The sequence below is a fragment of the Chiloscyllium plagiosum genome, unplaced genomic scaffold, assembly GCF_037043375.1.
Source record: "Chiloscyllium plagiosum isolate Xiang-an unplaced genomic scaffold, Cpla_swu_hap1 HiC_scaffold_5, whole genome shotgun sequence".
In the NCBI taxonomy this organism is placed as follows: domain Eukaryota; kingdom Metazoa; phylum Chordata; class Chondrichthyes; order Orectolobiformes; family Hemiscylliidae; genus Chiloscyllium; species Chiloscyllium plagiosum.
The window spans coordinates 43402350-43417923 of NW_028270143.1; positions in this window are offsets into that span (position 1 = coordinate 43402350).

A 15574-nucleotide genomic window follows, 5' to 3' on the forward strand; every position below is an offset into this window, starting at 1 on the left:
AGTGCACCTCATGTGAAATCTCACTGAGTTACAAATGTATTGTGTATAGTTGAATTTCTTAACATGAAAGATCGCTGTTGTGGAATACTTTTGTGGAAAATGTTATGAACCTGTCTCATGAGCACAAGTGGCCTCTTGTCATTTATTTAAGCAGAGACGTGTTTTAAAGGAGATTTAATTGAAATTCAGTCCAAGCCCAATGCAATTTACTGCTGTTTGAATATATGGGATCATTTGGCCTCAGCTGGGCTCATGTGATTATGCTTAATATGAAATTTCATGAAATGTTGATTAGCCTGCACAAGCACTATATTTATGAAGCATCAAGTCCAGTTCAGGGCTTCATTTAGTTCTAACCCTAAGGTGAATGATTCTGAATGAAATAATCAACTAAAAATGTATGCACATTAATAATATGTTTGTTATGATAATAGACTGCTTGAATCTTTCTTGCAGATAAAGACTGAAGTAAATTTAAGTAAATGATAGACATTAATTCTCTCGGCATGTCATTGGAGCAGGAAAACTGTTTTAAATGAATTTGTTTATGCACATCCAGGAATAAGGACAAGTCTCAGTTATAATACCTGTGTTTTTTTTAATAGATAGGTTCAGTTTCCTTTCATTGCTGATTTTTATCATTTCAAAGCACACTGGTGATTGTACCCAATATCATGAAATTTCTTGTAATACACTTCCATTAATAGAAATAACGGAAAACCAAACTAATCAAGTGACATCTCACCTTTGCCCCTTCAAAAACTTGCAAGCAGCTTAGGATCTAGATGCAAGCCCATACACAGTAGCCAGTGCTATTTGGATTTGAGATACCAAATGTGGGAAACATACCATGGAGTTGCAATGGGGCTGGGAAACAGTAATGGCTTTCCTGGAAGTAAGGGCATCACTGGCAGCAGTGAGGGCCTTGAGCAAATAAAAAGCTACAAAGGCATCATAGCACGTGGAGGGCCATGGACTAGGCTGCTGTGAGTTTATAAATGTAGTTCCAGAAAACCTAGGGAGGCAATTATTTTTCAAGAGAAAATGTAGAAAAAATGGGATTGGGCAGCCATGGACAAATCTGGGTGTCATGGGCGACCATGAGTCAGCTGGAAATGACTATGTTCTTCATCGTGGCCACAGCAAAATTGCATTTCTCTCGCACCATTCATGGCCACAACACTTTAGAACATGGAACATAGAATCCTACTTTAAGATCAAACTAACCTGCATACCCTTCATTTTACTATCATCCATGTGCCTATCCAAGAGAGACAAGTACATCGCATATTGAAATGTAGGGAAAGAGAGGCTACAGATTATAGCATTGCCTTTAGAGTGGCAGGTTATGAAATGGAGAGTTTATATGGAGCTGAGTGCAAAAAGGAGTGTCTTCTGAGGAAACCGAACCATGCAGAACTGGCTTCAAGATCGAAATCACCGAGAAGCGAGGAGTTATTCAGCACAGAGGTCGTGGGAGGAAAATGAGAAAGGATGCCTCAGGGAGATACTGATGGACTAGGGCTCAGAGGTGAGTAAATAATAATTATTTTAACAGAGCAATGTTTTAAGACATACAGATGAAGGTTTTACTTCTGGCTTGTAAGCAGACTTTAATTGTATATGAACAGAATAATTACCTGTCCCAGAGGACCGGAACAGATGAAAATATTTTTACAATTGTCAACCTTTGTGAAATATTACTGCTGTCTAAATGTGTTGTTTAACTTAATGCTGTATTCTGTAAAATCACTGGTGATAATTCATCCACATCACAACAGGAATTGACCTATCGTTTAAGTTTTCATTTCTTTCGGGTGCCTTGCAACCACTTATTTATTTTCTCAATAATTATTCATTCATAGGATGTGGTCATTGCTAACAAGGCCAGCAGTTATTGTTCATCTTTAATTTCCCTTTAGAAGACGGTAGTCAACTGCCTTCTTGAATGTGGCACCATTACGTAGAGTGTCAACATATTGATACTGTGATAACAAAGGAATAGTGATACATTTCAAAGTCAGCATGGTATTTGCCTTGAAGAGTAAATTGAGGTGATGTGTTCCCATGCATCTGTTGTTCTTGTTTTTCTACATTGTGGGTGTTGTGAGCTTGAGGGCTGTTGAAATAGTCCCAAATGTTAATGGTTGGAAATTAGACAATGATAAATCCATTGCATGTCAAACAGATGTAGTTGGATGCATTTTTCCTGGAGATAATTCCCTGTATCATGAATGTTACATGCCATATATCAACCCAAGTCTGGATGGTTTTGAGGTCTTGCTGCCTGTGTGTCACTTCAATCTTTGAGAAATTACAAGTTGAACTGATCTGGCATTTTACAGATATTGGCCAAATATGGACAGAATGCGAGATTTCCAGAGTTGAGATGAGAACCTTTGACATCAAGGTAGCATTTGACCAAATACAGCACAAAGGGCCGGATTAAAATTGAAATTAATAGAAATCAAGGGGCCAGACTATACAGACTGTAGTCAAACTTAATGAAGCGTTCATGCATATTTATGGGACATTGTATTTGGCAAAGTGATAGTGCTATAATGGGACCGTCCTTAGTGCAAAGATGGGATTATATCTTCAAAAGGATTGATTGGTGTTAAGGATATATATAGATACACATGTATAGGAGGCAGGTTAGTGAGGGTAAAAGATAAATTATTTCCATTTGGTTTAATTAGGTCATGTTGAGATATTTACAACCAAGAACTATTAAAAGTAGACAAATCCCCAGGTCCAGATGAGTTATATCCAAGTTACTATGGGAAGCAAAAGGTCTTACCAATTTTTAAATTCTTCTCTGGTCACAGCTGAGGGGTGAGAGAATTGGAGGACAGCTAATGTGCTTCCACTTTTCAAGAAGGATGGTAGGGATAAAGCAGGGAATTACAAATCAGTGAGTCTCACATCTTTGATAGGGAAACATTTGAGGAACATTCTGAGAAAGAGAATTAATCTCTATTGATAGAGGTGATGGATGTAAGTTTGCTAGCTTAGGTTTCCTTGGGTTGGTGCTGTCATTTCCTGTGATTTTACTTCCTGTTCTTTTTCTCAGAGGATGGTAAATGGTGTCTAAGTCACTGTGTTTGTTGATAGAGTTCTGGTTGGAATGCCATGCTTCTAGGAATTTCATGCATTTCACTGTTTGGCTTGTCCTAGGATGGATGTGTTGTCCCAGTCAAAATGGTATCCTTCCTCATCTGCATGTAAGGATACTAGTGATAGTGGGTCATGTCTTTTTGTGGCTAGTTGATGTTCGTGTATCCTGGTGGCTAATTTTCTGCCTGTTTGTCCAATGTAGTGTTTGTCACAGTTCTTGCAAGGTATTTTGTAAATGATGTTCATTTTGCTAATCTGTGTAACTGCTGTTTTAGCGTGTTGGTGGGTTACCATGATGCCAAGAGGTCTGAATAGTCTGGTAGTCATTTCTGAGACAAAAAGACATGACCCACTATCACTCACATAAGATGAGGAAGGACACCAATTCAACTGGGACACACATCTATCCGAGGACAAGCCAAACAGAGACACACATGAGAATTCCTAGAAAAACAAGAGACACACATGAGAATTCCAACTGGAACTCTATCAACAACACATCGACTTGGATGCCATTTACCACCCTCTGAGAAAAAGAACAGGAAATGACATCACTGCAGGAAATTACATCACCAACCCAAGGAAACCTAAACACATAAATAGAAAGCAAGTCATAACACCAGTGCTTCACTGGAGGCTCGCTGATGATGTTGCCTAGTATGGTGATGAAACGTCTGAAAATGAACCTTCCAGTTCACCTAGCAAACTTACATCCAGAACCTGAGCTACAAATATTCTCAAAACTCATTAGAGCAGTGAGGTTTCAATAGGGATAGCCAGCATAGCTTGACAGAGGGAGGTCATGCCTAACAAACTAAAAATCAAAAGAACTGTGGATGCTGTAAATCAGAAACAAAAACAGAAATTGCTGGAAAAGTTCAGTAGATTTGTCAGCGCCTGTGGAGAGTTAGTGTTTTGATATTCGGAACTGTTTAGCCAACCCATCTATATTTTCCTGTAAGCTCCGACTTGAGTTATCACTATAAGCCACCTGACCAATGTGTTATCTGCAAACTTACTAATCATTCACCCCCACATTCTCATCTATATCATTTATATGTATCATAAGCGGTTCCTCAGAACTGTTTTTGTGACATGCCTAACAAACTTGATTGAATTTTTCAAGGAAGTGATCACACATGTAGTTGATGGTAGTTGATGTAGTTTATACAGATTTCAACAATGCCTTTGACAAGGACCCACATAAGATACTGATAAATAGAATAAAAGCACATGGGATCCTGGGTGAATTAGCAAAATGGATGCAAAATTGGTTTAGTGAGATGGAGAACGGTGGTGTAAGGCTGTTTGTGTGAATGGAGTGGAGTGTACAATGATGCACCACAGGGATCACTGTTGTGTCCCTTATTGTTCATGATTCTTCTAAATGATAAACAGTAGATGGTAATGTGGGGATGAGTGATAAGCAAGTTTGCAAATAACACATTGGTCAGGTGGCTTATCGTGACAAATCAGGTCTGAGCTTACAGGAAAAAATAGATAGTTTGGTCAAATGGATAGTGGCAGGTGGAATTTAATTCTAAAAAATATAAGGTGATACACTTTGGAAGAAGTAACAAGATAAAGGATTACACAATGAATGGCAGGACACCAGGAAGCTCAGAGGAACAGAGAGATCATGAGGTGGTTGTCCACAGATCCCTGAAGGCGGCAGGAAGATTAATAGGGTAGGTAAGAGGCATTTGCTCTTATTCTTTATGATCAAGATTTTAAGAGCTGGGAGGAAATGTTGGAGCTGTACAAAACTTTGGTTAGGTCACAGCTGGAGTACTGTGCGCAGGTCTGATTGCTATACTATAGGAAGGATGTGATTGCACTGGAGGGGTGCAGAGGATATTGAGCAGAATGTTGCGTGTGATGGAGATTACAGCTATGAAGGGATGTTGGATAAGGCTTTCTTCAGAGCAGAGAAGGCTGAAGTGTATTGTGTTATGAGTGGCATATACAGGTGGATGGGAAGCAACTGTTCCCCTTAGTTGAAGGGTCAATGTTGAGAGGGCATGATTTTAAGATAAAGATCAGGAGGTTTAGCTGGGATTTGAGAAAAGGTTTTTTTTTCGCCCAGAGTGACGGGAATCTGGAATGGACTCCCTGAGAGGGCAAGAGGGGCAGAAAACCTCACAACCTTTAAAAGATATGTGGATGACAAGTTGAAATGCCATAACATTCAAGACAATGGGCCAAATGCAGGAAAGTAGAATTACTATAAATAGCTCAGTGCAGACTTGATAGCCAAAGGACATCCTCTGTGCTGTCTGACTGTATATATTGTACTTAGCCCATTAACCCATTTGAGAAGGAATGAAAATTATTTGCGGAAGTACAAAGGGTGAAGAGTCAATTGGCCAAAGGCCCTCTTCTATACTGCATGATTCTATGAAAGGGTTAAAGCTCTTGACTGCCTTTTATCGATTTGTAACGCAAAATTGTAATGTTTGCCTCAATAGAAAAAGCTTTATTAAATTTCTATGAATTAACTAAAACAGCTTTCATGTTGATGAATCAACTGAAATGTTCATTTACAATGACAAGTATGTGGCACTACTCTCAGTTAGGCGCAGTGACTGTGCAGACTGTTGTATAGAGGCTACAGTTGCTGTTCTTTGCAATCAGGGATTGTTCCTGTCAGTACTCCACTTGTTCATTTTGCCCCAGATGTTCCATTACCTACTTTAGCCCGTGTGAAAAGTGATGTCTGATTTCTGTTACAAAACATTTAATTATGTAGTTATATTTAATTGTTATCAACCCCTTTTTAAACAGTGTTTTTGAATATTCAGTTTTTTTATACTTTTACTAATTTGTAAATTTGGAAATAATTTTGTTATTTACCTTCTGTTGAATCCTGGAGCAGTAGATTGTTATTTAATAATTCATAACTGAAATAACATTCAAAATAATAAAGTTTCACAGACACCATTTATTTGGTTTAATACTTTGAAAGGACAGCACATGATGCATATTGTCATGAAGTCTCTCAAACTAGTTAATTGCCCAAGAAAGACAAATAATGTAGAAGCTCAGAAAATTGCCTGAATTCTTGAATGTAATTGAGGATATTGATTGAAACTTATACTGTTCAACCTTGACCAGTTGTGTTCCTTAAATGTCACTTCCATGGACCCATCAGTGCAGGAACCAATAACCCACTGAGCCTTTGATTATCTCTGTCCACCTTTATCAATAAAACCTTCAATCTTGATCTTAATCAAATATTTATGCAGTGCTATTCTAAGGGATTTAATTAGTGCAGTATTAGCAGCTTCTGAAGGAAGTCTATTCCACAAATGTACAACTATGTAAGGAAACGCATTTCTTCTGATCTCCACTCTCATTGCAAATCACTGACGAAGTATTCAGTAGGGCCAGCTTAGTTATTGATTCTCACATTGAGCAGGGACAACAGCAGAAATGAACAGTCTAATAGAACATTGCTGAATTGGTGACTCTCTGGGACTTTTGATGGCAGAGATGCACTGAATATGGTAAAATGTAAGTTCTTTGAACCTCATCAGGAAAGCTAGTGGGCTGGATCTTCAATCACTCAGGAGGACAAAAGTGAGTATTGAAAATAATACTCTTGGAATGAGGATGATGGAGATGGGGAAGAAGAGGAGAATGGAAGAGGCACTCCATTCCAAGGAATGAAGGAAGATGCTGAGACTTGAGTGTCTTTGAGTCCTAAGACAGATGATTCTGTAACATACCTTCCAACATAGACAGAACGCATTCAGCAAGTACATATACATGCCTTTGACCTCAAGGCAAAATTTGACTCCGTTCAAAATCAAGGAGCCATAGCAAAACCAGGATCATTGGGAATCAGAATGGGGAAACTCTTCACTGTTGGAGCCATACCTCATAGAAAGGAAGATGGTTGTAGTTATTGGGGGTTATTCATCTCAACCATAGGATACCATGACAGAGTTCCTCAGGGGAATGTCCTCAGCCCAGCCATCTTCAGATTCTTGATTAATGACCTTTCTTCCATCATAAAGTCAGAAGTGGGGAGGCTTGCTGATGTTTGCACAATGTTCAGCATAAATCCAACTCCTCAGATACTGATGTAACCTACCTCCAAATGCAGCAAGACCTGCAGAATAGCCAGATTGGACCGATCAGTGGTAAGTCATATTTGTACCTCACCATTGTTAGCCAATCAACATCTCTCCAACAAGAGAGAATCTAAAACTCATCCCTTGATATTCAATGGTACTACTATTACTAAATATCCTACTATCAACATTCTTTAGTTTGCCATTAACTAAAAACCAAACTGGACCAGTCATATAAGTACTTTGGCCCCAAAAGGAGGTCAGAGGTTTGTAATTCTGTGGTAGGTAACTCAACCCCAACTCTTCAAAGCCTTTGTACCATCTGTAAGAGATAGGTCAGGAAAGCGAGGAATACTCTACTTGTCTGATTGAGCACAGCTCCAACAACTCAAGAAGATTGACATCTTCCAGGAGTAAGGAGTCCACTTGATTGACATTTCATCAAAGCTTTCATCATTCATTCTCTTGACACAGAGTGGCAGCATTGTGTGCCCTCTTCAAAATACAAAGCCACAACTCAACAAGCCTCCTTGGACAACACCTCTCCATTCTGAAATCTCTACCATCTGGAAACACAAAGGCAGCAGGTGCAACTTTCACCATCTGAAGGTTCCCCTCTAAGTCATACACCCTCTTGACTTGGAAATATATTGCCATTTCCAGTGACATTGGATGAAAATCATGAAACTCCTTCCTAACAGGGTTTTGGATGTCCCTTTACCCCAAGGCCCGCAGCAGTTCAAGAAGACAGCTCAACGCCACCTTCTCAAGTGCAATTAGAGATGGGCAATAAATGCTGGCCCAGCCAGGAATGACCACACGCTGCGAATGAATAAATATCAGAAGAATCCCCTTGGGGTCTCTACCACTAACATTTTCCCCACAACATGAGGGGGTCAGGTACTAGATCCCAGGAGGCTGAAGGATAATTGTCGGATTCCAGTGAGCAGAGGTGTTGTCAGGCCCAGGGGTGGAGTGGGATTATCAGGTACTGAGTGGACAGGTAGCTGTCACCCAGTGGTGGGCTGTTTCTGGTTCTGGTGGAGGGAGGATTTGTTAGGTTAGTTACCGGGTTCCAGAGGAGGCAGGATCTCAGGTCAGGGTTTGGGTTTTATACGGCGTCTGAGGGAGGTGGAGATGGGGGACTGTCAGCTAAGTTGGAGTCAGTTGAATACCTACTCAGGACTAGACTTGGCTTTTAATCATGTAACTTTGTTTGAATAACTATTTTCTTAACTACGGTAGAACCATCCAAAGTCTCTGATTTAAATGGATACTTCAATAACCAACACAATTCTCTCAGAGATCGCTGTCAGCAATTCTGCAGGGTCTTGATGCAGAATACTCATATACGCTGCTGAAGTAACGTGCTGTGGATCAGTAGAACTCAAATCCCAGCTTGGTTCAGGTGCAGACTGTCCCAACATTACAGATCCCATATTCTCCAGTATTGATGTCAGTGCGAAGAAAACAGAAACATCCTTCTCCAACAGCACTCATTGAGTCATGCATTCAGTTCTCTAATTTTATTTGCCCTCTGCCAATTTGTATGTGACAATGATACCATGACCACTGGATCTTCCCTTCCTTCTGAAAGTTATCTCTTTCCCACAGCAGAAATCCTAAACTCTGGCAATGGACAAAGTGGCTGTAGGAGTTCAGATTCTTTACTTCAGAGAACGTATTAAACCCCTCACTATGCTATCCCTTTGTGGCATCTCCATGTGCCAATAGGCTTGCATCATTGTAGGCACAGGGTAAAAACAATGACTGCAGATGCTGGAAACCAGATTCTGGATCAGTGGTGCTGGAAGAGCACAGGAATATTCCTGATGAAGGGCTTTTGCCCGAACGTCGATTTTGCCTGTCTTCGGATGCTGCCTGAATTGCTGTGCTCTTCCAGCACCACTGATCCAGAATCATTGTAGGCACAACCTGTCACAGGACCTTTGTTTGCTGCATTGGAGGGGCTGAGGCAACCAGGGATGATTCTGTTGCCTCCTGAGAGATGTCATCCTCATCAGCATCTTTGATTTCCTCAAAACTGTCCTGTTGCCTTTTAACTCTGGACAAGATCATCAGCTGGGACACAGTGCTGGTAGTACCACAAGTGGTCAGAGTGTGTCCTTCTTTCTGTACTTGTCAGTGTGCCTCTCCTGCAACCTCACAAGTGGTGCTGTACAGAGCTCCCCAAGAGGATGGCCACTACCTTAATCATGAAGTTCATGGGTTCAAAGCCCTGAGTCACTTGGAAACACACACACTCCACTGAGTACTCCATTGTCTGCCCAATGCTCTGTAATGCCTACAGGATCTCTGACATTTGGGAACTCATCCACTTTCTGGATGCTCCAGAAAAACCCTCTTTGTCTGTGACACTCAAGGCCCAGCATTGTGCCCAACAGATCATAGCTGTGGCAGTGCTCCTCTCTCTAGGTGAATTCCAGCTCAGTCTCCAACTCCTAATCATTGTGACGTGCTGCTAATCTCACACCCCCCATCGTACACTGGTTTGAGGCCCAATTGAGATGAGTGTGGCTGGGCTGGTGGAAGGTGTAGGGGAAGGTGAAGGCATAGATTCTGAAGTTTCCCCCTCCAAAGAAGCAAGGGTCTACTCACATGTCATATTCTGGTACCTCACTACAACTGGGCCTATGGGAATACACCAGAGTTGCAATAAAAGCTCAGGTAACTCAACAGATACTACAGCATAATCAACTCAATAGAAGGCAGAGATTGTATAGCCTATTTTGGGTAGTGGTGTCCTCCATACTCTTCAGCTGAAGATTAAATTGATCTACAATTGCTCAGAATGTCCTTCAATGAAATTTCCCTCCAGCTCTGTACATGTAATGTTCATCATTACATTATCATTTCATGGATTCATTCCGTTTAACTATTACTCCACATGTTCTCTTAAATCCTTGTTCCCATTATTTACTATACAATCCAACTATCCCCCAAAATCTCGAATGTCACAGGAACCTCATGATGGTTTAACAACAATCTACAATTCCATTCTGATTTGCTTATGAAGTTGAAGTCTGGTTCACTCTCCCTTTGTTCTGGTTGACTGTGAATTACTTGGGTCTGTGCAGAGTTTTCAGTGGTCCCCCTGTCTCCTTCACAATTGAATAGTGCAGCTCTGTTTTCACTGGTTTTCTCTTTAAAAACATTAAGTTTCTTTGAATTATTCTTTGATCTTTTGGTTTCCACCAAATGTGATCTTAACTGTTCTGCTTCCTGACTAACCATTCCTTCTTGATGATGGTCTTGGAGCTATGCACCTCCTGGCTGGAGAAATTACAGTTTTCTACTTTGATGATTATCATGATTGAAGTTCCTGTTTTATTTCAGCTTCTTCACATAGTCTTCAATAATAATCTGATGGATTAGTTTCTTAAATGGTGGATATAAACTGCTTTTGCAATCTTTTCCCCTTTAATAATTCTGCTGACAATAGTCCACATTGCAAGGAAGATGATCTATAAATCAATACACCAAATCCATATCACTATTCTTCTTCAAGAATCCTTTTATGGTTCTGGCTCCTCATTCTGCTTCAGCATTTGCATTAAAAAAATGAGATGAACTCGGGTGAATGAATCTGCAACCCTGGCTAACTCTGTAAATTGCTCACTTGTGAACTGTGGTCATTACCCAGTACTACCATACCAGGAATACTGTGCATTGTAATGATTAATTTCAATGTTTTTATTACCATGTCTGCTATAAAACTGTATAACTATGTATTCCAATTCATCTTGAGTAATAGTCAATAATAAAAAAAACTTTTTATTTAAATTCATACAAATCGATTCCAGTCTTTCAAGGTCTTAATGAAAATATTGATGGCAAGGAAAGTTCTTTCCATTCCTGACTGTTGATCACATAAGTGCTGCAGTTTGATATGATCTTTTTAACTGATCAAGTAATTCCTAGCAACCAAGCTTACTAATTCCAAATTTTCGGTCCCTGCCTCTTTAACCAGTACTCTGTAAAAGGTATCAGGACCTTTCTGATACTTCCTTTGGACTTTTTCTGCTCAAAGGAATGTAGTCAGCATTAACTAGACCAGCATTTATTACCCACCCCTAGCTGCCTCGGAATAAATGGTGGTGGGAAGTTGCCTCTTGAACCATGTCATTTGTGAGGATGCACTCACAATGCTCTTAGGAAGGGATTTCCAGGATTTTGACCAAGAGACACTAAAGAAACAGAGATATCATTCAAAGTCAGTGTGTTATTTAGAGAGAAATTTGCAAACAGTGCTGTTCTAATGTATCTGCTGCCCTTGACCTTCAAGGTGCTGGAGGTCATGGGTTTGGAAGTATTCAGTGATTGAGTCATATCATAACAAACAATGACTACAGTGCTGAGTATGAGGTGATATCATTTAAATACCAATACAAATTTATTTTGTATTGAGAGAAGAAAGTAGTATGATCTGTTTCAATCCTAAATCCCAAGCCCATGATATAATATAAAAAATTCTTGCATACCCATTTTGTTTAAGACTTTTTTACTAATTGTAGTGAACTTTTTCTTGGTTTCTGGTAGAAATCTAAATATAGTACACTGGTCTTCTTTTATAATAGAGTCACAGAGTCATAGAGATGTACAGCACGGAAACAGACCCTTTGGTCCAACTCGTCCATTCCAACCAGATATCCTAAAGTAATCTAGTCCCATTTGACTGCACTTGGCCCAAATCCCTCTAAATCCTTCCTATTCATTTATCCATGCTTTTCAAATGTTGTAATTGTACCAGCCTCCAGCATTTCCTCTGGCAGCTCATTCCATACACACCACTCTCTGCGTGAAAAAGTTGTCCCTTAAGTCCCTCTTAAATCTTTCTCCTCTTATCCTAAACCTATGCCCTCTGGTTCTGGACTTCCCCACCACAGGGAATAAACCTTGTCTATTTACCCTATTCTTCTTGGACTTGCAGCGACATTGCACCCGTACCTGTGGGCAATGCATCCACTGCTGTTAATGGTGGAAACTGTGAGTGGTATTGTCCTAGGACCTCTCAAGAAGTTAAGATATTTGTTTTTCAAATAAACTTCTCTGACCATTGCATCAGCATTACTGCTGGCCTTGTTTCTATAACTCTCTTAAAGGCTCATTGATTGCTGACAGGTTAGGAATGAATTTTGTTACACTGGATAAGGAAGGTTGAAACAGCGCCCTACTTTCCAACCCCCCTGATTTACTGCAATAAAAATGTAATGATCGATTTGGTACACAGCATATCTCACTTCAATAAAAAATGCAACGAACTAATTCATTAGAAATATATGAAGAAACCAATTGCAAGATTTTCTTGAGTGAAAGGAATAGCAATTTTATTACTTAATAACACCAAAAGTAATAAAAACATGACATAAAATAAAAGTGCAGCTGCAACGTTTAAAAGTGAATAAAGTCCAGTATAAAAAGAAGAATAAAAGGCCATATGGTCAAAAGTCTATCGAATATCCTTCAAGGATTGGGCTTTAATGTGAGACCATGTGGGTTAGAGGATCTCCTTGATCAAAGACAGCCTTGATCAAATACTGTAGATCTGAGTTTTCAGTGATCAGATATTTCTTTCCAGTTTATGTCATCAATGTTTTTTTTATCTTCGAGAGGCTCAGAGAAAGCAGAGAGTGAAAGTCTGAGACTTCTCCAGCTCCAGTTAAAAATCCATCTGACTAACCTGCTGGAAAAACTAGCTCCCTGAAATACAGCTGGTTCATGTATTCCATTAGATGAGTCCCTCTGTTTCAAAAACAAAAACAGAAATTGCTGGAAAATCTCAGCAGGTCTGGCAGCATCTGTGGAGAGAACGCAGAGTTAATAGTTCAGGTCAAGTGACCTTTCTTTGGTACTTCAGAACAGATTTTCTGGCAATTTCTGTTTTTATTTCTGATTTCCAGCATCCACGGTTCTTTTAATTGTTTCCTTTGTTTCAAGCTGGTTAATCACGGGAAATGTTTTTTAATCTGCAACATGTAAACTTTCAATCAATCAAACAGGAGCACGAGATCTGGTTTTAATCTTTTTGATAACATGTAATTTCAGTTTAGTCTTGTTCTTGTTTATTGATGGTTTCATGAAGCTTGGCTCAACCTGAAATTAGGTCATCACTGTGGCCATTTTAAAGCCTTTTTTGATTTTTGTTTTTGCTTGTTCATGAAATGTCTAGGCCAACATTTATCACCTGTCCTAATTGTCCAGAGGGCAGTTAAGAGTCAACCACGTTGCTGTGGGTCTGGAGTTATACGTAGGCCAGACCAGGAAACGCAGATTTCCTTCCATAAAGGACATTATTGTGCCAGATGGATTTTATGACAATTGACAATGGTTACATAGTCACCATTGGCTAGCATTCCAGTTGTTTATTGAATTCAAACTTCACCATCTGCCATGCTGGTGAAATTTGAATTCAATCAACAATCCATGTTTCCACAATATCAACCAGATGCTCTTGAATGGAAGATCAGTGCCTTTAACACAGTGTCATTATTTACCCTGTCATTCCATGATAGCTGCAGGTATTAAAACCAGACAATTAAAGTTGAAAATTGATTGTCTGTAATTTACCACTATCAAGACAATTTCCCTGATGATTGATCATTCTTAGAAATCTTTGCAACACTGTTAAATTCTTGAATTCATGAAATTCTCTGACACCTTTGTTATCTGAAGAAATGAAGCCTGTGGATTCATTCTAATATCTGAGAACATGACCATAAGACTTGCAAATTTGCATGTGTTATTGAGGGTTGGGCCTGCTCCCTCAATGTTTTCAGCACATCCCTAACCCTCCTGTTTGAACCATGTATGAGTGTTACATCCATGTGCCATAATGCCCTTTCTTGACAGTATTCCAAATTGTAGCTGATTTGAGCAGTGTTAACCAACTGATGTTATAAAAATAACTGAAAGTCTTGATTACTTATATCAGGGTACTTTTCAGAATCCATAGTTTACATCCATCGAGTTTAGTAAACACTGTTTTTCACCTATTTTGCTAAGCCATTGAAAACTAATGAAAATGGATGAATTTCCTTTTGAATGGCCTTGTGAATTCTATCAAGTCTTCACAGATTCTGATATTCCCATTTGGTTTAGGAATAGTGACCATACCTGAGTACCATGTAATAGATACTGTGATCAGTGAAATTACCCATTATTGCCACATTCTTTCAATTCTGTCTTCAATTAATCCGATAATGGGTGTGATTACTTTCCCGGAGTATAAAGACAAATTAGTGTTGCATTTAGCTGCAATGTTATGTGTTACTCATTTCTTTCAGCTTACTCAGGCCTGAAAATAATTTAGGAAGTTTTGTTTTTCTCTGGATACTGTATTGCTGTCTATCTTAGCAGCTTCATTAACTTTAATGATCAGCTTTAATTTCGAGCAAGCTGTCCTGCTGAGAAATGAAGCTTTCTGATTCTGTGATATCAAGTGTTTCAGTAACTTCTCTACCTTTCTATTTAATCTGACCTTTGAATTTCATTTAATCTGTCACCATCTAATCTTTGACATTCAAACTTGTGCCTGCTGTGCCTTGTAGCTTGAGGAAGCTTTTAACCTGATCTGCTTTAACCATTATCAGAGAATATTCTAACTCCTGCACTTGTATCTAGTTTAAACTCAGTGGTCTGTGCCTCCACATTGATGTTTGTTGACCAGCTTTTATTGTTAGGGTTGTTGCCTTCTCCAAGGATTTCTCAGTTCTGTCATTTTGACTCTCCTATTTATTGAATCTGATTGCATTTTAACTTCAGATGCAGTTTACTTTCATTTTTTTGCATGTTTAGGACAACATTACTAAAAATGACCTTATTTATCACTGCTTTGGCACTTCCATACCTGAGCAATCATCTCACTCATGCAGCTTGATTCTAAAGCAATTGAAAATGATGATAGGCATATCCTTAATATTTTGGGTGACATATTCACTGCACCAACTCCTTTGTTATTTTTTCTCTGCAGAACATTAGCCTCACCTTACGCTAGTTCCCAGTTTAGCTTCCAAACTTAGATTATTGCATGAACTGTACTGATTTCCTAATGTTATGCCTCCTTGGAAAGTAAAAACATTGGACAATGCCTCATCCACTACACCAATGACAGTGTAGTCAGGTAATAGTTCATCTCTTAAATCACCATATACATAATTACTTATGAATCAACATTTATATTAACTCACTTGTGGGACCTAGGCATCACTTGCTGGCCAGCATTTATTGCCTGTCCCTAGCTGCCCTTGAACTGAATGGATTGCCCAGCCATTTCAGAGGCAATTGAGAGTCAACCACATTGTTGTGGGTCAGCAGTCACATGTAGGCCAGAGCAGGTAAGGTTGGCAGATTTCCTTCCCTGC